This window comes from Dermochelys coriacea, chromosome 4 (assembly GCF_009764565.3).
Source record: "Dermochelys coriacea isolate rDerCor1 chromosome 4, rDerCor1.pri.v4, whole genome shotgun sequence".
NCBI lineage: Eukaryota > Metazoa > Chordata > Testudines > Dermochelyidae > Dermochelys > Dermochelys coriacea.
The window spans coordinates 79,591,009-79,616,263 of NC_050071.1; the positions used below are offsets into that span (position 1 = coordinate 79,591,009).

Sequence of the window (25,255 nt, forward strand, 5' to 3'; positions counted from 1 at the left end):
GTATATACCGGTAAGCAAAGGGAAACAACTGAATGGGTGGGGCTCATTCGCATTTTTGTCACATGACCATTAGGGTTGTCTTGGTTAAAACACAATTTAATTTTGAGTTTGGGGGTAATAAAACACTACTTTGCCAGGTGGGAAATGAAAGGACATGACACTGCACAAGTGTGCCCGGGGTAAGGAGTCATCCTGACCAAAAAAATGTAGTGTGGCACAGGTATATAGTGGAGCCTGAATAAAGCTGAGGATAAAGGGGCTTCTCCCTTCAGAGGAGAGGGCAAGTGCATCCCTGGGGGCAAGGACTATGTTAAGAATCCTATATACTATTGATCCCTCCTTGAAGACTGCAAGGATGTAGTGCACGGGCTAGCACAAGGTACAGAGAGGGCTTTTGCTGAAGCCTCCTCTGGTTAGGGTCCCTCTGCCTAGCAATCAACTCTGTAATCACTTCAGCTAAGTCAGGTGGTAGAGTCCCTGCAGCAGACCAGTCAAAATTTCCTTAGGGGTTGGAGAGAGACCTGCCTGGACTCCTCCAACACTGGACAACAAATGGATTTGTATCGAAGTTGGGGAAGGGGAAACGGAAGTAAGTAGCTGTTATAGGAACACACTGCCTTATTGGACAATCACGTCATGGGAGAGGGAATGAAATTAAGGTTATTGCTAAGACACCCTGGAGGGGTGGGAGTCTGTCTTAATAGATGTATACAGATATTGTAGATTTATTATTGGTGGCTTTTCCGTGTTTAGTCTGTGTGCCCTTCATCACCAATAAAATTTTCTTGGTTTTGTACAATGGACTCAGTGTTCACACAAGGGACTGTCCAAGGGGCCCCAGTTTCTGGGTAGGGACATGAGCTGGTATTGTTTGTAAAGTTTCCAGAAGTAGCCCCTAGATAATTGAACCGGCAGGAGGGTTACATTTGTATATGCTTTCAAGTCCTTATCAATGAGGTTCTTACAGCGAAGCCTATAGGAACACAGACTTAACAAAATGTCTGGATGCAATAAATGCAGCATATATCTGCAATCAGAACCACGTTAATTATAGATGTTTAGGAAATATTTCAAAACGGTCATTTTAGATTTGGATGCTTGATAAATAAACATTTATATATTCCTTTATTTCAAAATGCATACAACTCAGAGAATACTTGCTAATTATTCTTGTAAGGGTCACAGTCACACTCTGGCAGCTTCTGGATGCTTGAGTAATTCTGTGACCAAGATTGCTTCTTTTTCCTCACCAAGCACTGATTGGGGGCAGGGGAGAAAGCCTCTGCCTTCAGATGTGGACCTTACTATCATTATCCATGCCTTGGTCACCACCTACTGCAAGGCACTCTGCATGGGGCCACACTTTGTTAATTTGGAAACTTAAACTGGCACAGAATGTGGCTGACCACATATTAAGCAGTGCTTCCACAGAACATTACACCAGCACTCTTTAATGTGTGCTAGTTTCTGGTTAGTTTCCAAGGGGAGGATAAAGGTGTTACTTTTGACCTATAGAGCATTAAATAATGTGGGATCTGGTCAATTGAAAAATCACCTTTCTCCCTTTGTGATAAAGCTGCAGAGATAATTATCAGAGAGGTTGAGTAGAAACCCCCTGTTTTAGAGGGCACTATCAATTTAAAATTCACAGTTCTTATGAACAATTTTTATCTATTATTGCAAGTAACTCCTAAATTACTATAACTGAAAGGGATTAGAGGGAGACTCTATTTTTGTTTTGTTTTACTTTGTGCAGTTGCAGTAATCTGAATGGGTCCATTTCACTGGTTCCACTGTACATCCAGTAAATCAGTTTCCCACGTTGTTTGTGTAGGTCTCTCACCTAGCAACATGCAAAAGAAAATATATATATATATATATATATATATATTTTAAATACTGGTAAGACAACAAACAGCGTTAGGGGGCTTACATGCTGGTTCAGTAACTGAAACTACTTTTAATTCGCTCTCTTTTTTAATGGACTAGATTTCAAGTTGATGATTCCTTTTTAAAAGAACGGGCTCCTGGCAAGATCTTTGACTCTGAATCTTCCCCATCACTGCCCTTTGTCTGACATTGCCCAGATCTTGACCTTTGTGCTGTTCTGCATCACTTTGTCTTAGCTTTTTAGCACCAGGAAAAGGATGAGGGACATGAAAGAGGGTAGCTATTTTGCAGGCAGGTACTAGCCTTGGTTTGGCTTGAGTTGTAGACACAGTCCACTGCAATATTTTGGGGATTTGTTTGAACATTCTTAAAACCATTTGTTTATATTAGGAATAAATGCTTTAAGGAAATCTATGTAGAAAATACATATAGACACATGAATAACTTTATTTCTTGACTTTTTAGGTGGAAGGGATCTTGCAGGGGGGGAAAGAAATGGCAGAATAAGAAACAGCAGAATAAGAAAGAACATGGTTAGAATAGATGAGCTTTTGTACTCAGAAGTTAAAGACTGTAACTTTTTGTTATATGTGTATGGTTATTAGAAAGGTGCAGATTGGTCTGACCAAATAGCATCTGTCAGGGACTCTGTTTTGACAGCACCTAATGAGGGGAAAGAGAAAGAGATGCATGTACTGTACAAAGTACAGTGGATAAACAATTAAAGGAGGACATACAAAAGAACAGTAAAAATCCTATGGGAGAAAAATCAGTAAAGATGATTAATGGTTAACAGCCATAAAATAAATATTTTTAAGATGTCATCTTTGCTTTTATAGTTAGGATTTAACCACTATTAAACTAATGCTTTTATCATAATTATGCTTTACAAAACACTGGTTACATAGACACAATTTCTGTTATCATAACCTTTGAGCCCCTCTGTTTTGGCATTTCACAGGACTTTTATATAAATTTGAGGTTCCTGGGAAGCAAATTTAGCTGAAATGTTCTAGTACAGTTGTGTGTGTGTGAAGCACAGCCACAGAATTCCTCTCAGATTTGCCTATTGTTGTAGAGAGGAACTTTGTAATTACCAAGGGATTATAGCAGAATATGAAAGGCATTGAAAGCAGCTTTCTTGCAGCTCAGGAATGCGTTCTGCACAAACTCTGAAACAATCAGCCAGGGTAGTGAGGCAGAAGTATATTAAAACGTTAAGAGTTCATGAAGAAGGTCCTGCTAGAAACACCTAATTAAAGAAATAAAAAGTGCTTTTAAAGAACGTCAAAGACTGTCATTTGATTTCTCCAGTAGGGGAAAAATGGGTCTTCTGAGGATTGCAAATTAGATGATGGCACTACATAAATACAATGGATTTATCCTTTTTTTTTTCTCCATGACAAAAGTAATGAAAACGGAGCTTAATGGTACATAAATAAAAATAATTAAATAGAAGATAGTGGTGGTGGTACATTGCCTGAATTGATGTACAAGATTAAGAGGCCAATAATGCGGAAACAAGTTAGTTACTTTGGTATTTTATACAAGTTAGTCAACACTTTGACATGAATATCATGCAGAATTACACCCATCATTTTAGCCCATAATTTTTAATTATATCTGGTTACTGGTTATGTTTTAGCTAACAAGGATCAGTCTCTTCTTCAATGCATTACCTCTGAATTAATTTCTACAAAAGAACCTAGTAAATTTTTACATTATGTTTCCTTGTCCTTTTTAAGGAAAGTAACATTAGAATCCAGAAGACCTGAGGCCTTGTTTCATTGGGATAGTAGTAGCTGGAGGAACTGATGTCTGCTAAGGCCTACATTCAGAACTTATCTTTTTGTTAGATTCATGTGCCCAATCTATTTCCTGGGGAAGTCAATGACAAAAGGTCTCGACTTCCTGAGAGCAGGATTGGGCCCTGTGTGTTAAACTAGTGGCTCCCTCAATTTTGTTGAGATTTCAACAAGCCAAGGCAACACACTCTAAAGTGCTGAACAGATACGACTAGTTAAGTGGTTTAACAGTGTGTTTTAAACAAGTACAGGTGTGTATAAAGAGGATTCAATTAGATAAAATAAAGTAATTCTGAACTACAAACACATTTCTTTTAAATGTATGTACTGTGTTAGTGGAATTTTTTTTATTGAAAGGAGTAAGAGAAAATATTTGAGCTCTTTCCACTTCTTAGGTGGAATGTATTTGTGTGTCTTGGTTTTATGTGCCTTTCAAGATGATGTATTAAGAGATTTAGCCCTGATACCATGTTTCATTTAATGGTGATTGGTTTGAATGTAATTTTTTTAATTGGCAAAATAAATTTTATGCAACCAGTGTACAAAATTATTTACTCCTATGTATTTTTAGATAAATGGTTCATGGTATTGATTATATTCTTGAACATGTAATCTCCAGGTCACGGGTTCAAAACCAGTTCCACTCAGTGACAATAAGTCTTCAGTGGCCTATGTTAAATGAGTCAATGACCACGGTCCAATTCCTGTTAGATGGATGTCCAAAAAATCCATCAGAATACGGCAGGCTATTTGTCCAGTTTTAAACCAGACAGTCCTCATTTTGAGTGGTTTGTCTCCAGTCCACTACTAGACAAAACTGAGCCATTTTGAAAAAAGGCACCACTCTGACCCCACTGGCATGACCTTGCATCCACCATGTTAAGTAAATTGGTACAAACAGATTTTTCATAAATGAATGTTTGTAAAAAGCAAATATGTGGCCACCATGACCCATGGGTCTTGAAGGCCGGTCTGCAGGGTTTCTGCGGTCATCAAGCTCTAGTCCTTCAGCCAACAGCTTACTGACATCAGGTAGAAATGGTACACCTTGAAGCCCAGCTCAGATAGAAAGCTTCACACCTGAACGGCAATTGAAGGAACACCAGAGCTCCTGATTTGCCTGTTTCCTCTACTTAAACCAGAAGGAGGAATAGGAAGTAGGGTGACCAAGTGTCTGGTTTTCGACCGGAACACCTAGTCGAAAAGGGACTTTGGCAGCTCCAGTTAGCACCGTCAACTGGGCCATTAAACTGGGTTGGCAGTGCTAAGGCAGGCTAGTCCCTACCTGTCCTGGCTGGCACCGCGTTGCGCCCTGGAAGCGGTCAGCAGGACCGGCTCCTCGGCAGGGAGGTCCCGGGGCTCCACACGCTGTACCACCCCAAGCACTGGCTCCTCACTCCCATTAGCTGGGAACCAGCCAATGAGAGCTGGGGTGGTGGGGGCGGTGTCTGCAGGCAAGAGCAGCACGTGGAGCCGCCTGGCCCCCTGCCTAGGAGCCAGACCTGCTGGCTGTTTCCAGGGCGCATGCAGCACAGTGTCATGACAGGCAAGCAGCCTGTCTTAGCTCCCACACTGCACCATTGACTGGGAGCTGCCCAAGGTAAGCCCACACCCCTGTTCCAGCCCTGAGCCCCCGGAAACCTGGAGCACCCTCCTGCACCCCAAATTCCCCTCAGAGCCCTCACCCCCCTGCACCCCAACCCCCTGCTTCAACACACAGCCCTCTTCCACACTCCAAAACCTTCAGTCAGCCGAGTCTCCATAACTCTCGGCCCCACCCAATTGATGATGATACTCTGTTTACATTTATATTTTTAAACCTATCAGTTAGCCAGTTTTTAATCCCTTTAGTGTGTGCTATGTTTATTTTATATTGTTTATTTTTTTAATCAAAATGTTGTGAGGTATCAAGCCAAACACCTTACAGAAGCATGTATTACATCAACACTATTACTTATACCAATCAAACTTATCTCAAAAGAAAAATGTCAAGTTAGTTTGACAGGATCTATATTCCATAAACCCATGCAGATTTGCATTAATTACATAACACTCCTATAGTTCATTATTTATTGAGTCTTATATCAGCTGCTCCATTATACTTCCCATGATGGATGTACAGCTGAGAGGCTTGTAATTACCTGGGTGATCCCATTTACTCTTTAAAAAAATTGGTACATTAGCTTTCTTCCAGTCTTCTGGAATTTCCCCAATGCTCCAATACTTATTGAAAATCAACATTAATGATCCAGCAAGCTCCTCAGGCAGATCTTTTAAAACTCTTGCATGAAAGTTATCTGGACGTGCTGATTCAAAAATGTCTAACTTAAGCAGTTTCTTTTCCCCCCAGATACAGAACAAAAATAGTTATTGAACACTTATCTTTTCTGTATTATTAATGATAATTCTATCATTTCTATGCAGTAATGGATGAATATCATGGTGAGGATTCTTTTTGTGCCTAATATGTTTTAAAATTTTTCTTTATTGTCTTTAACTCCGTTGACTATAAAGTTCTCCTTGTGCCTTGGCTTCCCATATCAATTTTGTACAATTCTTAACTTCTGATTTATATTCATTGCTATCAACTTCCCGTTTCTTCCATTCATTTTGTTTTATTTATTTATTTAATTTTTTGCAACTACATTTACTTGCCCTCTAAACCAGGTTGTTTTTTTTAACCACAGCCTTCTTCCTTAGTTGTGGGATTGTGGCTTTTCCAGCATCTGGTAGGGTTGTGTTAAATGATTCCCAATTATCATTCATGTTTTTGATTGACTTCTTCCCAGCTGATTTGGCTCATAGTTGTTTTCAGGTTTACAAAATTGGCCCTATTAAAGCACCAAGTATATATATATTATTTGTCTGCACTTTGTTCTGCTTGCCAATTGTAAATATGATCAAATCATGATCACTTTTACCTATCATCATGTTAACTTTTAGTTCTGTGATCAGTTCCTCTTTATCATTAGGACAAGATAGAATATAGAATTTCTCTGCATTGGCTGCAACATGTTTTGAATTAGGAAATTGTCCTCTACATTATTTAGATATTCCAATTATGTTTTAGTACAGATAGCAAAAGACCTCCGATATGTCACTCAAATTGAAATTCCCCCATGATTGCACAGTTTTTTTCCTACGCATTATAGATACGTGAGTAAGGAAGAGTTCATCATATTCTTTAGTGCAATTTGGTGACCTGTAACAGACATCAATTGGTACTTCGTCTTGTATTTTATCTGTTATGAAATTGATCCATAAGTACTCAAGACCATTTTCTTCAGTGTTATCAGTCTGAGCATTAGTGTATAGCCATTCAAATATTTCTTCTCTTTCTATTCTTTGGTTTCCAAATTAATTTTGTTCTCAACATCTTGATTTTATGCTGAGTGCTTCTATCTTCCCTCCCCTTTTGCTAATAGTACCTCATGACTATTCTGGCCAGCCTGTCCCTGAGAAGATTGGTCCCTACGCTACTGGGATAGAGACCTTCCAAATTTTCCAGCCCCCATTTACTGTAGAAGATGAACCAATGTTCCACAAAACCAAAGCCCAAACTTCATACCACTTACCTACCCAGCGATTCACTTCCCGTATAGTCTGCCTTCTGTTTTCCTTTGCTCATGGGATGGGAAGGATCTCAGAGAAGATTGCCTGAACATTCTTCTTAACACATTTCTAAGTTCCCTGAAGTTATTGACTCGCTGTGAAATATCCCACAATACAGCGTCATTAATGTTAATATGAACCATCACCAATGGATATTTGCCTGTTGACTTCATATGACTATCCAATCTTAGAGTGACATGATGTGTCTTGGCTCCAGGAAGGCATCAGAGTGTCCTGTTTTCTGCCTTTCCCTTGCAGATTCTTTTTAATTCATATGAGTATTGAATCTTCAACAGGGATCTTCCTTGTACAATTGGAGAAGGGTGACTATAAGTTGAAGAATGTACCTATTTATGATTTTAATGTTCCTTTGTTTAGCCTTAAATGGAGGACTCTCCTTTATATCTCCTTACCCTTCCACAGATCCTACTGTTCCTTCCAGCTTTTCTACTATTATCCTAGTTCCTAAATGGTAGTCAACCCAGCCCTACTTTCCTAGGTCCTAAATGGAAGACATACCTCTCACTTCCCAGGTCCTAAATGAATGAGTAGTTTCCTTGCCTTCATTGAAGACCCTCAGATGAACTAATTTTTCCTTACTAAGGATTGGGCAAAACCCCCATTGCTTACCAAGGCTGCTTTTAACTTAGTCACGAAGGTCACTGCAGGTGGATGGAATTGTCTTTCTCTGTTCAAGAGTGCAGAGCCCACTATCTCTACAATATTCCCAGCCAGGGAAACAAGACACCAGGTCTTAGAATTACAGCTGAGTCTAGCATGACAGCTCAAAAAATTAACCATTGAACTAGCAGGCAAACTCTTTACCTCTTTAAAATATGGCTCTCTATAGTTAATTTTCCTCATATAAGCTTTATCTCTATTTTACTGGAGAGGAACTGAGACTTGGAGAGATTGCCCTGGCCAAAGTCACACAGGAATTCTGCAGCAATTAGTAACTGAACCAAAATTTCTTGAGTCCTAGTCAAGACTCAAGGCAAGAATGTCCCTTACCTTAGTGATAATGGTAGCAGATGAAAGGAGCAAATGCTGTGCTGTGGGAACTGGAGAGTGGGCTAGTTCTATTCTGTGAGATGCCCTTTTGGTCTTGCTTGGCCCATGAGACCTTTATCTAAATGAAGGAAAGACCACCGTAAGATGCAGTTCCCATTGCAAGGAACCAAGCCCAGGGCCTGCATGAAGAGACCTAGAAGAGAGGAAACTCAGACAGTGTTATTGAAAGCCCTATTTTTCTCCCACACTGGTGATATCTTATCGCCAAATTGGAGGAGTCTCTTTGGGGAGGTGACCAATTCCTTCCTTTCCTTTCCCAACACAACAGTCCTTTACAAGATCCAGCTGAGGTTGATGCATCTATCAGGGAAGGGAACAGTCTCTGGCCATTTAGTACTCTATAGAGTTTTAGGATCCTGTAAGGAGGGCCCATTGTGCCACAGAAAGCCATGGTCTTGGCTGTAGAGCACTTTGACCTTTGTGGACATGGTTTACACAATCTTGGAAGGACTCTAAGAGCATCCATCTGTTTTACTTTTCTCAAGGACACTGAGGAGATTGTCACAAGATTTTCTGACAAGCCAATGATTTGCCCAGCCCTAAAGCAAACACCTCTAAGAAATACTGCTAAATATTGCTGGCAGACTCTTTCCCCCCATATAAAACATTGTAGTCACTACTGAGGGGAAAGGGAATTAGATCTCCCAATGGAGGAGATGGTTTCTACAGAAAATTTTCTGACTGGAAGCTGTGAAGAAATTAGCCTTCTTGCTGAGTGTCTGTGTTATGCTTACTAAGCTCTTCCTGAATACCAGATCCTTCTGGGAACATGCATATTGGATCAAATTGGTCCATTTAGTGAGATCTCCCATCTCTGAAGATGGCCAATATCATTTGCTTTTTGAGTTGTCCTGATTAGAGCAACATAGTCCTCAAGAATACTAGTAAAAAAGAAAAGGAGTACTTGTGGCACCTTAGAGACTAACGAATTTATTTGAGCATAAGCTTTCGTGAGCTACAGCTCACTTCATCGGATGCATTCCTGGAATGAATGCAGTGATGAAGTGAGCTGTAGCTCACAAAAGCTTATGCTCAAATAAATTCGTTAGTCTCTAAGGTGCCACAAGTACTCCTTTTCTTTTTCGCGAATACAGACTAACACGGCTGCTACTCTGAAACCTAAAAATACTACTGTGGCTTGATTGTTTTCAAACTCTTGGATTTAACATTTCCATTAATTTAAACTCTGAAAATAATACTTTGCATTTATATAGTGCTCTTACCTGAGATCACAAAGTATTTTGTGATGGTATTGTTCTCACTTCACAAAATAAAGATGAATGCCAAATTTCAATAAAATACAAAATAGTTGTATAATTTATGAACCCTTTAAAATGTGATTTACAATGCTAACAGATTAAACATAACTGGACTGAATGTTACTATAACATGCATCATTTGATGAAATCATTGTCAATTACAAAGGGGGGGTTCGCCTAACAAATGACTGAGTGATACACTATCTCCCTTTGAATTTGAGTCTGAACAGCCTCCTTTGGAAGAAAAAAAAGCATCTGGGGAGATGCATGATTTATTGAGAAATATTCTGGAACTGTTCCCAAAAATGGAGTGTTACGCTTCAGTGATTTTATAGTTTGCTTAATGGAAAATTGAACTGTCTACTTGACATAAGTGATGCAATGCATATTTTTACAGATTTTAGCATGTTCTGAGTACTTGCTTGTTACTGATGGATATGTGATACTTTCTTTTAAATGAGTCTTTCAATGCATTTGATTAAATTTCTTCCCAGTTATATAACTTTCATAATTCTGTTGCAATTAGAAATTTACCATAATAATTATGGATGGATGACTCTGCACTTCTTGTGCCTACTGTATTTATTATCACGCACATTTTGTGGAAGATGAGATGTTTCTCAAAGGTGTTAACTTCAGGAAATCGATTCACAGACAACAATATGAAATGTACCAGAAATCTTTGAATATCCGTATTATTATGAAAAACTATACTTACAGAATTATACTTTGCCGTTACTTGAGCATCATGTATTTCAAATGTTCATGTTGTCTTCACAAGTGAAGTGTGTAGGTGTTTTGCATAATTTTATTCAAATATGGTATTTTGCCATTTAGTCAATGACAGGTATTTGGGAAATCATTCCAGATACATGAAGAGAGTGAAGTACTGACACTTCCTCAAAATAGGGCCAAGAATTAAAACAAAATGTCTGAGATTGCTTCAGAACAATCTACATCCATTCCCCTCCTTCAAGAAGCAAAAATAAGGGGAAAAGTCTATGGACAAATCCTGCTCACCTTACTCATGCGATTAGTCTCATGGAACTAGAACAACACCTTCATGCTTAAGGAGAGCAAGATTCCTGTGAAGTTTTTATTTTTGCACTGAGACTTGACATTTCTCATATTGTCATTACTCTATTCATGCTCCAAAAATAATAATCCCACAGCTGACAATTATTCCATGTGTATTTTATCCCTCAGATTGCCATTCATCTTTATTACATAACTGTTCTTTAGTTATCTGGAAAAATTACAGGGCTTTGGAGTTGTGTTCTGGCTCCACTCCAGCTCCAGGCAAAAACCTGCAGCTCCACTGTTCCAGAGCTGCTCCGCGCTCCAGCTCCGGGCTCTGCTCCAAAGCCTTGCCTTCAACTACTGTCAACTACTGAGTTTCTGTACAGTGTAAGTTTTCTAAAAAATATATCCAGAATTCAGACCAGTGCAAAAATATTCAGACTGCTCCTCAAAGATGATTTGGCAGCTTCATCTAATTCAGAATATAACAGTTTGCTGCCCATATGAGATGGATCATTCTGAACACATTACACCAGTGATCATTGTGACTGCCCTTTTTCCTTCTGGTTGCAATTCAAAGCGTTTGTCATGATCTACAAAGCCCTGGTCACCTAAAATGCAAATTACCTGAGATCTTTTCTTTTTATCATGGCAGTTAAGATCTGGGTTACTCTTGCTGACAGTTACTGGAGTTTCATTATCCAGGACTAGTGGCAGGGCACTGGATGGTAGTGGGTTTAGGTACGGTGACCAGATGTCCTGATTTTATAGGGACAGTCCCAATATTTGGGGCTTTTTCTTATGTAGGCTCTTCCCACCCTCTGTCCCGATTTTTCACACTTGCTATTTGGTCATCCTAGGTTTGGACTTAAACATGTCAGAGCCTGTGTGAGACCTGCAGTGTAGACATGTTCTCAGTTGTGTGTTCCTGACTTCAGAATTCTCCTATACTTGCAAACAATCAAATTTGAGTTTAACAAAGCTAGGACAAAATGGAAGGCATATTTGTTTGTACAGGCCTTTAATATAGCATTGTTGCAGACGTCTGATTTATTAATTTAAACTGTCACTATTTTACATTTATTTTAATTGTTATAATGTCACTAACATTGTGCTGGCACTGCTTTAATGAAGCTATTTAAAAGGTAAGGATTTCATTTCTGCTCACTTTTTTCACAATAGAGAAATACAGTTCTTTATAGGTCACAACTGTGAGAGACTGAAAAGACTTTATACTCCAAGAGCAAATAAACCACAAGTTCTACCTTTCCCTTTTAGAAGCTAAGCTGCTTGACTTGTAGACTCTCTTAGAGCAGCCTTTAGCATGTGGCCTTCCTATGATACACTGAAGTGTACAAAAAAAAATTAGTCTACTGTGACTACAGGTAGCTCTGCTAGCAGTTGTAAATCAGCACGCTTCTGCTTCATCGTAGACAGGACAGACTATAGAAAACCCCAGGAATTCACCAAAGGAATTTGAATAGGGGCTTCAATAAGAGTGAGGTGGAAACAGACTGTGGGAATATGCACACATCTCTCCCCATTAATTTATGTTTTGTGTATACATTCTCTTCAGAGCTCTGGTTCTTACAAGTACTGTGGTTACAAACCTAGACCTTAGGGCCTGGATTGGTTTTTGCTCCTTTTGGGAATAGTTATAATAATGTTTTTGCCAAGATAGTAAAAAGAGTGATTATAATTTTTGGTCTTTCCAATTTGTTGCCAAATTTAGAAAATAATCTGGAAGTTGTATATATGCTTTTCAGTAGGGTTCAAAAAAAGGATAAGTTAAATGGTCCATTTAAATTTGTTTACTAGACAAAAAGTATTTGTGTTCACGTGGCAACAAATGTGATGGGCAGAATGAGACTTCACCTCTTTGGGCTGCTATAAAAGAGGCCATTGGGAGATGTCTAGGAACCCGAATGAGTTTGGGGGAGAGGCAGTCAAGCAAATTGCTGGCACCTCCTTGTGGCGGATGTCCAGTGCAGGTACTCCATAGGAAAGGCATCCAGTCACCAGATAAATGGCCTGGTAAAGGACTTAAAAGGAGGTCCTGGGTAAACAGAATGGGGGAGGGGTCTGGGGACTCCTATGATTGGTATGATGGAGCCAATCCCTCCCCGTTCTTATAGCCCACCTTAACACTCCTACGAGGGTAGTGGATGGAAAGGTCCAAGCCATGGGCTTGTGGGGGGACCTGCATGGAAATGAAGAGAGGCTGGTGGAAGTCATGGGTAATGATTTGAATAAACATGGATTTGCCTACACTGTACGCTTTATCTGCTGGGTAGTCTCAGACATCTATATAATAAAGTTGCAGATGGATTAAAATCCACATCAAATGTCTCCTGTCCTTTCTGGTATAGCCAGACAATGTCTTAATCTAGAACACCTTAATATGCTCTTATGAGCCACTAATTCTTGTGGTACCTACAGAACAGAATCCTTTTAAACTTACACATATTTTAATTTTTGAGGTTCAAACTCCTCAACTTTACATTGAGCATCTATTTGTAAACAGTTTTTCTTCAGAGTCTGTCTTGCATCACATGCCTATTGAATCCAGTCAGGATTTTGTAAAATTAAAACTTGGCAGGCAATAGGCACCATCTGTGTTGCCCACTAGTTTTCTGTCATGTAAAAATACAAAATAATCTAAACAGTAAATGCAAGTTGCACATTCCAAATGTGTGTGTTCTTTCTGTATTTCAGTCTCTGTCACTAAATCCATCTAAAAAGCTTGAGAAATGTACCGCTAACCTACCCTCCAGATTGTGTATTCCTTGTCCATTTTTCTGTATGAGCAAGAGAATTTAGAGTATTGGTTCTTTTTGTTATCAAGGATTCTGTGGGTGTTGTGTTGGTTCTAGATTATTCATTTTTATAAAACGAATTTAAATATGCAGTCCCACTGGAGCTGGACCATATCTTCCTTGCTGCACTGAATGGGGAGTCTGAATAAAATAACATCTAACCTCTAAGCATATGAAATCAGCTGGACACACTAAAAGGAGGAGTTTTTTTCCGCCCTGAAGTATCCATTCAGCACAGTGACGGACACTGACTGGCAATAGCAGTAAGATGCAAATAAATACCTGTAAAAGAAAAAGGGCAATTGGGGAACATGGAGGGTTCAAGATAGAACAGGATAGAGAATAAAAAAGGGGGGAGGGGAAAAGAAAACAGGAGAGAAATGAGGGAGAAAGGCATTAGAAAGGCATGATAGATTACTCCTGGGGGAATTCTGCATCACTGCATGCATGCAGAAGTCATGTAACCAACATATTTCTTTGATTCACCGCAGAAAAATGACATCTGATGAGAATCTGCAAAAATGGTTATGCACCCCTCTGCAGCAGCACAGGTGCACCATTTTGGGTGCCCGGAGCAGCTGGCAGGGAGGTAAATCACCAAGGGAGGGGCTTGGGATGCCCCAGCTACCTCCTACCCTGTGCCAGGCTCAGCTGCTAGTCCCCACTGGGATGGGCTGGGGAAGGATGAGACTTCCTCTCCCACTGCAAGGAGTGGCTGGGCTGAGTCAGACAAACCTCCCTCAGCTGCACGAAGCTCAACAACCCCATCCCTGCTTCCTGCCCCCATCACTCCTCAACCCAGGGAGAAGGGATCACTGTATTGGGAGCCCTAACCCCAATGCATCCAGATCCTCCATTCCCTGAGCCTCTTGCACCTGGACCCCCACACCCAAACTCCTATGACTCCAAGATGAGCCACTTGCACCTTAACACTCCTCACCAAGCTCCATCCCCTCATATCTGAACATCTCCCCCCCCTTTGCAGGGTTCCATTCCCCCTGCAGGTCCCATTCCTTCTGCACCCAGAACCCTCCAATGAGCCCCTGTGCATCAGATCCCCCTGCACCTGGACCTCCCATCGAGCCACCTGCACCCAAATTGCCCCACACAGAACCCTCCTACCTCATACCTGGTTTCCACCTCCCCCCATCAAGATCCTCCATATTTGGATTCTTCTGGCTTGAGCCTGCCTGCCCCATACCTGGACTGGGGGGCAAAGGTAAGGCATGCGTTTGAGACTCTTTCACTTTTGCTTGCTATCTTGGTGTGCCTGGCATAGAGGGGCAGGGCCCCAGGGTGTTTCTGGGGCAGGTCTGGCCCTTGTGTTTGTGTCAGGGTCAAGTGCAGCCTCACTGCCAAGCCCCTGCCACAGGGGTGGGAGCTGCAGAGTGATCTCCCACCTCCATGCAGCCAGTGGCCTGTACTCCCCATAGCAATGCTGGAGCCTCTGCATTTATTTATTGACAAATAAAATATGCAGAATTGTAAAATATTGTGCACAGATTTTTATTTATTTATTTTATTTGTTTTGGGTGCAAAATTTCCTCAGGAGTAATAGATGGGGAGAACAGAGGGATTAGAAGATCAGGAAGAAATGAAGATATCGTACATTGGAGAAAAAGCAAGAAAGATGTACACTAAAAATGGAAAGGCTGCACTTAAGATTATTCTTGGTTGTATTGCTGTTAAGGGCAGGGTTTTTTCAATTAATTCTAAGAGCAGCCCCAGCTAGCATTTCAAGCTGTGAGGGGATAGAAACTTCATTGTCTTAGTTTCACCTTTCATAGAATCATCATTCATGCATTCATGTTCTCTTGCTCTGAAATAATGCAACTCCTTGATAAGGGGCTTTCACTCTAAAATGCCCTGTTTCTCCAAAACGTTACTGTCTGCCTTCTGACACGACACAGCACTATTCTGTACTTAGTAATTACACTTACTTATTACAAACACGAACATGGCCAGACTGCTCTCACACAGCTCTGCTGAGAACCCATTCATTACATATTGCCTTTCAACATGTCTCCCCTTTCCATATGTTCCCCACTATGGACATGCTCTTGCGTATGGCACATATCAAACTCTTGTCCATCCCATTCTTGTTGATGCAAGAGTCTTTTCCTCTGTATTGCCCGTTAACAGAAATAGTTGTCCTACTGGAACATGTGTTCAGGACAGTGCAGAATGACATGGAGAACCTCAGAAATCAAAGTTTCATATTTGATTTCAAAATTTCATGATTTCCACTCCAAAATGAGCAAGTCTGGAGTGAAAAATCTCAAAACATTCAAAGTTTTTGAAGTTCAAAACCACTTGCATCTGAAAAATACAAAATATCAGTTTGCCACGTTTTTTTTTTCAACATTGTTATTGCATGGAAAATGAACATTTTAGGTGATAAATTGGTTTGGAACTAAATGATTGCTTGTTCATTGGCTGTCTCTTCTGAAAACCTATCTAACCTATCTTGTTGCCTTGTATAGATCTTTTTATTTATTTAACTTGGTAATTATATTTAACTTGTGACAGTTTGTGTGAAAGATAACGTGCAAAACAAGTTCCCAGTTCTGTAAGTTGTTTGTTGGAATAGTCCCTACTTGACCTTGAAATTAATAGGACGACTTATTTTGAAGTATGGACTACTTTTGTGTGCAAGTGTTTACATGATCAGGCCCCAAATGTGTATTGGATTGTTTAGGAATCCTCTGGTTTGTCCGAAGATTTCACAATTATCCAATTGTAATTTTCTTTCTCATAAATAATCAGTTTAAGAATTAACTCAAATAAACACGAACACGTGGTAGATGCTGTTACTTATGCAAATATTTTTAGTTAAAATTGTACATTTTATTTATATCTAGCAGATAAATGTTTACTTTATGTAGATCAGATATATTAGCTGCTAAGTAGGTGCATATCACTCTTGTGCTCCTTCCATATTTTTTTTTCCATAAAAATGGGGAGGTAAATCCCTAATCATTTGAGACAAACTGTACTTAATAATAATGTGTATTGCATTACATATGATCTGCTTGGCTGTCATATTAAGGTTACCTGAGTCACTTCAGCATTAACGCTAGGTGTTTAGAAAAACTACTGTTGACACTAGAGTACTTTAATTGTTCATTGAGCCCTACCTCTTTTCAATGTTGCTTCAAGGCATTTTGTCTCAGTTCTGAATCACTGAAGCAAAATTGGAGCATCTGGATGCAGTGTCAAAATAGCCCAGGCAACCTCAATGCAGCACCCAAGTGGATAATCTCAACATGGAATACAAACATTGCATTAGTGATTGCCGGAAGGCTACAGTTCATCGTTCTCTGAAATACACTGCAGAAAAATGATCAGAAAATCTAAATGATATTACTTTTTCTTGATGTCTTTTACTTTTCAAACAAAGCACCCAAATATGTTTGGATGATTGTTAGGCATTTCATTCTAATACTCTGATTCCCAATAGGTTCAATCCATTGGTTCTCTCCCTCCAGAACAGATGAATGAAACTCATAGTTTCTAATATATGAACTGTGAGCATAAAAATAGGTATCCTATGGATGATGGTATCTCTGGGTTTCGTTACTGGAAGATAGAACACGATGTTATTTTAGTTGTCAATTAGCAATATAATATATATTCTGTAACAGTATGTACAGTGTCTTCATTTTTGTGGATTCTATGAAATGATATTTTCTTTGCTTTGTTTTTCTCTCATAGGTTGGTGATGCAATTTTATTCTATTGATTTAACAGCCCATTGTAAGTAAATCTTTTTGTTTCTTCTGAATCATACAAGCTTTATACAGATTGATTTATTTCGTTTGGGTTAATTTTGAAATGTTCCTACATTTAACTGATAAAATGGTCCTTTGTACATCTTTGCTTCTTTCTCTTGGGGTCAAAATTGAGTTCAGTGCCAATTTCCCTGAAAATTGGTGAACAGATAAGAGCCATTTGACATCTGTGGCTCCAGATACAGGCAGGAGCAGCTTATGTGAGACATAGGGCCACCAGGTCGGGAAGTATAAATGCTAAAACAGGCTAAATATACCACCTGATACCAGTCCTCCTTCTGAATGCCACCTCTCATAGCTCTGATCCAGATGACCTACAGTTTTATGAATGTGCATAACTGGAGTTCAGGAGTGGGGTATAGCAGCTGCATCTTGCAGTTTCCCTCCTGGTTGCCTTTTTTTCTGGAGGTGCCTATAGGGGATGATTCTGCCCAGGATCAGGTCTAAAAATCTGCTGCATCATTTGGGGCTTTAATTATATATAATTAAAGCCCCAAATGATGCAGCAGATTTTTAGACCTGATCCTGGGCAGAATATATAATTAAAGCCCCAAATGATGCAGCAGATTTTTAGACCTGATCCTGGGCAGAATCATCCCCTATAGGCACTTCCAGAAAAAAAGGCATATATAAATATATATTTTTTTCAAAAACAAAGTGCAAAAATAAACTCTGGGAATATAATTAATTGCTCATTGACATTTAACAACTGAAAAAAGAAATTGTGATTCACACTCCACTGCTCTGTATTCCATATTACTGTTATAAATGCAGTACCAAATGAATTCAGGTTGGAACACTTCAAATAAGTGTGACACTTTGTCTAACTACCATTAATTTAGTTAGTATTCATTGTAACGACACTGATCATAATGAATTCATTTAGCATTAAGGTGAACATTATATATCTTTTTAGTAACTCCATTGTAATTCAGCAATAATTAATGTACATATTATATAAAGTGTTACCACACAAAGCTATTACAGAGCTGTGTGTGTTCATTTTAAAAGCTTTAAAACAAGTTACGTTTGATCTGATCAGTATGTTTGGTGTTCTCAGAATGCTGCAAAGATACCTTCTAGAATTCCATAAGGTGATTCATATTTGGAGCCCCCTATTAACCTTTTAAGAAAGACTGCATATTTACATGTGTCTATTGATCAATGTATAATTTAATCACTAAAACAGGGCATATCCTGCTGTAGTGATGAATGTTGCTACTCTTTATTATATTGTGAGTCCAAGACAGAGAAAATCTTCTAAGAAACCTGAGAAGGAACATTTGTAATGTATTTTGTATATGTGAATAATAATGCTTGCTAGTGGCTGACCAGGGAGAGAAGAGGGAGGTTACTGCTACTATCTATTAAAGGAGAGCTCTTACTCAATGGGTAAAGGGCCTCTGTTTTTCGACTGTAGAGACAAGGGTTCTAGTCCTAACTGAATGGAAGGGTACATGTGCTGTCCCTAATAATTATTCCTGTTATTTGCAGCATGTGGATTTGTTGCAATATGTAGCACTGCCTCATGGTTTGGAAAGTCTTATTCCCAAAACTTGGAAATATAATTCAAAACATTTAAAATACCTTAGTATTATTATTTATAATACTACTCTGCCTTTCTATAGTATCTTCCATTTGAGGACATCAAAGTCCTTTACAAACATTAATGTCTTAAGTTTGCTAGCATCATTTTGTGGTAAATAAACTTGGTTATCCCCATTTTACAGAGGAAGGAACAAAGGCTCAGAGAGGCTAACTGTCCTTTTCCAGTGCCACACGCAGTATGTAGCAGAGCAAATAATTGAATCCATCTCTCTTTTTGCCATATCTCCCTTTAGGACTTAAATAGAAATGATGTGAAGTGATGTGAATTGACAGCAAGATATGGCATTACATGTGCCATATGCAGGAATCTTTACCTAGCACTTCACATGGGGAGGACGTATATTATTAGTTAATAGATTACTGGTCTTGGACTCAGGTGATCCAGGTTATAATCTTTGCTCTCCCACTGACATACTTTGGCCCTGGTAAGCCACTTAACCTCTCTGCTCTTCAGTTTTCCATTTCTATAAAGTGGAGATGATATTTGCATTCTTTTTAAAAATTCTTGAGCTTTACAGATGAAAATATGTGCTATGTGTTGTTTCATTATCCCCAATTAAATGCACTAAACTTTAGGGCAGAATATGGCAAACATTTAACAGTTTACAATGTTACGTTCACAGCATACACACAGAAGTTAGATAAAAATACGAAGTATTCCTCCTGGAAGGTTGCTACATAACACTACTTTATTTGTTAGAATTCAGAATAACACACAGGAACCCCAAAACAGAGAGAGACAAAACAGGCTACTCCCTAATGGAGAGAGGCTCACTCATTCCACCTTGTTCTGGGCTGGGTTTTTGTTTTTGTTTTTTTTCCCTCCAGATTACACGCTTCACCACAGAGCCCCCTAGCCTGCATGCAAGACCAGGAATACCATCCCCCTTCCCCTGCACTCTTCAGGTGATCACTTGAAAGTCCAATATATTCCTCAATACACCACAAACAACACTACACAAAAGAGTTTGGGACAGGGAAGGAGGAAGAATACTATATCCAACTGAGAATTTGTACATTTTAAAAATTAATTACTTCATTTCTTCAAAAAAAAAATTAAGAGCAAAAGCAAACGAATGTTGGTATCTAATAATTGTGATGTAACCTGGTGTTTGTTATAAACAGTCCTGTTTATGATTAGTGTAGTTAGAATTCAAGTGATTATCGCACATGTTTAGAGAGGATTGATTGTGGCTTCACATAATCTAAGTGGATACTTAAACTTTTAAATGTAAATGTAGTTCAGCTGCATTTTATGCACAAGCTACTCAGAATCATTGAAAGCAATTTCTAAGGTCTATAATATGGTGAGATAGGATAAAAGAGAGACTATCGCATCCATTGTGAGTATTCTTTGTTAGTTTCTGACTGAATGCCTCTTGGTACTAATTTTAAGTGTCATTATGAATGCCTTACCTTATTATAAGGTTACACTTTTAGCTAAAATTGGCTTTTGTTACTCTAGTATTTAAAATGCCCTTCTCTCTGTCTCAGATGATACATCACACTTTTATCCAATAATCTACTTCCTGTTTCTTTTCAAGATTGTATCTCAAGTTGTTGAATTCAAATTTAAGTTGCATCTTACTTTAGATGCATATCTAAGTGATAAAATCCAGTCTGGCTATGAGAAGAGACAACATTGAGACTGTCCAGTTGAGGGCTTATAGCAGTCTCTTGCTGCAGGTTGATTCAGGGTATTCCATGTTTGTACTCCTTCATCTGTTGACTGCTTTTGTCAGCATCGACCATTGGTACTGTTCTGGAACATTTAGAGCCGATGGTAGGGCTGTCTGGAAGTGTTTTATCAATAGATCTTATGGATTGCTGCCAGTTACTTAGGTACACATTCCGCACTGCTAAGCATGTGTTGTCTCCATTGTACCATTCTATGCCATTCCTTTAGGACCCTCATTTTCTAGTATCAATATGAACTCTTTGCTTCACTTATTTATCAGCCTTGACTTATAAATAGAGTTGAGCAAAATTTTTCAGGTGTAGCTTATTCACTGAAAAATGCCTTTTCAGGCAACCTGAAACTATCTGTGTATTGGACAGACATTCCCCCAAATAGGTTCAGACAAATGTTTTTGGGTTTTTTTGTTTTTTTTTTTGGAGCGGGAGGGCGACTTAAATTCACAGAATGGCTGGAGGAGGAGATGGCGGCAGTCTCCTTATAATTTTTATCCCAGTGGTAGGGTACTCACCTAGGAAGTGGGAAACCTGGAAATTCCCCCTCTGCCTGATGTGGAACACAGTTTTTAACTTGAGTCTCTCTCACTGCAGGAAAGTGCTCTGGCCATTGGGCTGTGGGGCATTTTGGTGTCTGTCTCTCTGTCAATCTCTCCTGTTGAAGCTGTTCCACTTTGTAAAAATAATTAAATAATCATTGGAGCTGGGACTTGAACTTGTCTCCCCAACATAGGATGACCAGATGCTAAATCCAAAATATTGGGACTGCCGCAGGGGGAGCACCTTTTCACCCAGCACGTTTGGCGGCGGGAAATAAATCTTGCCAACAAAGAAAGAAGTACCCGCCGCCGAAATGCTGCTGAAGCCCATCACCAACTGAAGTGCCCACCTCCAAAATGCTGCCAAAGACCCGAACATGCCAGGTGAGTCGAACAATTGAAAAGCCACTTCCCCTGCCTGTTACCGCTGCCTAAGCCAAAAAAACAGATCTGCCACGCCTGAAACAAGATATCGGGACAAATGGCGTCGGGACATGGGACAAACTGCTCAATAGCAGGACAGTCCCGATTTAATCGGGACATCTGGTCACCCTACCCAACATACTAGGTGAGTGATCTAGCCATCAGGCAATATTCACTCCCTGGCACAGTGGTTATTCATAGTCATCCAAAAATATTTTTTGGTGAAAAATGTTTCCATTTTCAAATAAATAAATGGTTATATTTGGTTCTACCTGTACTTTTGGGCTAGACTGTGGTTTGGTGGTATAGGCTCAGTTTTTGCGAGAGATTTCTTTCTTTTCATGCTTGCTCCAGGTTAGTAGTATTTCTGCTATTGGCACTTTTAGTCCATTATTTCTTAAGATGCCATAGTTTCTCAAATGGTATTTACAAAAGATAGTTAGATTCATAGGCTCTGCTATAATTTTTCTTATCATTATCCTTTTGGCTATCATCCCACCATGTTCCTTCCAGCTGTCTACTGATTTCCTTGCTGAGATCCCAGACTCATTTTGCTGATTTTTTTTTCCCTCTTTCCTACTCTCCCAAAACCTTAATGGCTTTTTCAGGTCTTTCTACTTGTTTCCAGATTCCCTTTTCCTGACCATCCCTCTTTATTACCTTTTTAATGCACAGAAATTCATCCTGAGAGAGGCCCTGATCCTATAATCATGTCCATGCAAATGGACCATTGTGGTTATGGGATGCTTTAATGAAGTCAGTCTGGCTTTGTGTGAGTGCAAAGGTTAATCAGGCTGGATGTGATTGCAGCATCGGAGCCTAAGAGTATTTTGGTATGGTTTTTTGTTTGTTTGTTTGTTTTGTTTTGTTTAATAAAAGTCTTTGATTTGCTTAGCATAACCAAATATACCGTGGCAGCCCAGTGCTGGGGAGAAAAATTATTCCCAGTTGCACAATACTTCTTTTTCATAGAAACCATACATCTATTAACAATTAACCTGTTTTTAAAGTGTGAGTGACAGTAATTGTGACTATGCCATGGTTACATTACAGGAGAAACCATTATACCAATTACAGCATCATTCCAAACAGAAAATGTCTGTTATCTCGTCATGTGATTATGTGAATACTATTGTCTTGATACTTGCAAAAGTGTTCCAGGAGGAAGTTGTCTGTCATTGCCTCTCTGTCTCTATGCTTCTTCTACACTGTTTATTCTACAGTTTGCATTCCCATTTCAAGAATAGTGTCTGAATCATACATAATCTATAACATAAAACTGCTGTGTGAAACTAAACAGCATAACAATTGGCTATCATTTTGCATCTCTTATCCACAGTGAAGCGTTTTCAGCTTTCAGTTATTTTCTTTTGTCACATTCTTTAGTACATAAAGGTGTCTCAGGATGGCAACTGCAAACCTGTGTAAGGATTATATCAGAGTTGTTCATGAAATAAATAAACATTTCCAATTATGATGTTGATAATAAAAAATCCTAGTGCACTACAGATTTTCCAGTGATATACTTGATAGTCTATTCTTGTTCTTTCATTATAGCATCCTGGGAGCAAGGAAGTGGTATCATTGGAATATTCCCAACAAATTTCTTCCCCAAGATTCTCAATGAGAAAGAAGGGTCAATTCTTTGACCCAAATAAAAACTGTTTTTAATCTTAAAATTATGTCTGGGCCAAAATCAAACAATTCAATTGAATTTCAGGCCTTGTGGTTGGATTTGAATCTCTGATTCTGATTTTATCTCAGATTTGATCCTACTCTTTTTGTTTCTAAGTGAGAGAGAATCTATTTTCCCATTTGTGTGTAACCAGAATCCTCCAAGGATAGCCCTTCTCATGATGTTTTAACCTAAGGTTTAGGATGTTCTGAAAGATTAAATATGCTTGCAAATTTCTGCCATTTGCGGTCAAAATCTCTTAAAAACCAATTTGTGATATTTCTGTATCACCTAATCCAAACTCAAACCTAATCATAATTCAGCTTTGCACCCAAAAAAAACCTTGATCTGCATCTGAATATATCTTCTTATACAAGATTGCCACTTGCGGGATATGGTATCACGGGCACTGAGCTGTGGAAATGTCTTCAGCAACCATGTTTGTGTAAACTCTTGGTCATCCCCCCAACAGCATGTCTCTTCAAGGCAGTTCCACAGCTCAGTGCCAGGACCACCATATCCCATGTATGAGAATCCCAGCTTTCAAAGAAAAACAGTTATTGGCAAGGAACCTCTTTTCCAGTTCATCCTGCGGGAAAGACAAAGCTTCCTGCAAGTTCTTACTTTAACTGAGCTAGTTGATCTACTCCTAGCTGAAATTCCACACTAGAACTCTCTTTCACTGATAGCCTTATCTAGAAGTGTCAACCCAGAGATTTACTGAGCTTTAACACTGAATTTCCATTGAGGAGGTGGTGAGATGTGTGGTGTTGCATGATGATGATTTCTGTTTTAAGGATTTGTTTTGGTTTTGTGTGAATATTTTTTTAAGTATGCCATTTGTTTTGGAGTATTCCTAAAATCTATGAATTCCTTGCATGCAAAACAGGAGAAACTCTCAACAAGGAAACACTACACAATTCCATGTGAGATCTCCCCAATAAGTTTCTGTTTAAAATTGACAATGGAATATGAGAGGTCTGGAGGCAGGCACATGGTATGGCCAGCAGGTCCATGCACAGAATCGAACACTTAAGGAATGGGGATGGGAATACTATAGGCTACATAAAATACTCCTCTTCATCTTCCTTTATAACAATGAAAGCTTGGATGCCAGTCATTGAGAATTCTGTCTCATCCATATGGACAATATCCTTTTACACAGGCTTCACTTGCAGGATTTGGGCCTGTGAGAGTAAATACTTCTTTAAAAAGTGTCTAAAGAATTTGTTTTCAAACATGTACCTACCATGCCATGTTTTAACCCTGAGCCTGTGTTTATAGCTGTATTTAAACACTCTGAAATATAGTATTTACGATGGAAACATTTAACAATCCTTTTCCATAGGAGCTAGCAGGACTGATATAATACTAATGTGATAGCTAAGATTTTAGAGAAACACATTTTTATTTTCTTGATAGAGAGCTGTTATGCAGTCTGAAATCTAGCCAGATTTTTCCGGCCAGTGTCTCCTCATGTTTGTGACAGCAGGAGTTTGCTGACTACCCAAATTATCTTTCCGCAGTTTACCCAGAAATGCTTAGTTTCCTTTTCGAACTAGTCTAAATGGTCATATTCTCAAACAATGAAAACCAGACTGTACTCAATGTGCAAACATCTATATTATAATAAAAGTCATGGATTCAGAATGAATTTACCTTCCAGCAAATGAAATTATATTTCCTATGAAATGTTTGTCATTTACAGTAGTGATCTGACAGTAAATCCGGTCATCTGAAAAATGGAATCAACAGAGTGATACACTAAATTGAGTTAATATTTGAAAACGCTTTTAACACTTAGGAGAGCAAGGAATGTGGTTTGGAACCCAGAGGAAGTTTGAGGTATTTGGTAAAGAAGACGGGATGCATTTGGGCAGTAGCAAAGGTGACTTTTACATTTTTATGGGAGGGAAAAGGTTTGATTTTTTTCTCGGCCTTCCACAGCAATTCCTTGATAGCAACTGGCTGACCACCTACACCTGTTTTTACCACGACACCCAGCAATAGCAAATAAGCACACTTCTGCATTTTTGCTAAACATATTCAGTACAT

At 39.1% G+C, this 25,255-nt stretch overlaps 1 protein-coding gene across 1 annotated transcript in view; it reads left to right on the forward strand.

Annotated features, from left to right (window-relative positions):
* Positions 1-25,255, forward strand: part of TENM3 (teneurin transmembrane protein 3) — a 2,178,135-nt gene that overhangs the window by 794,643 nt on the left and 1,358,237 nt on the right. Inside the window, exon 7 of the mRNA XM_043513542.1 lies at positions 17,188-17,228. The gene's annotated coding sequence lies outside the window, so the exon portion shown is untranslated. The remainder of the gene's footprint in view (positions 1-17,187; positions 17,229-25,255) is intronic.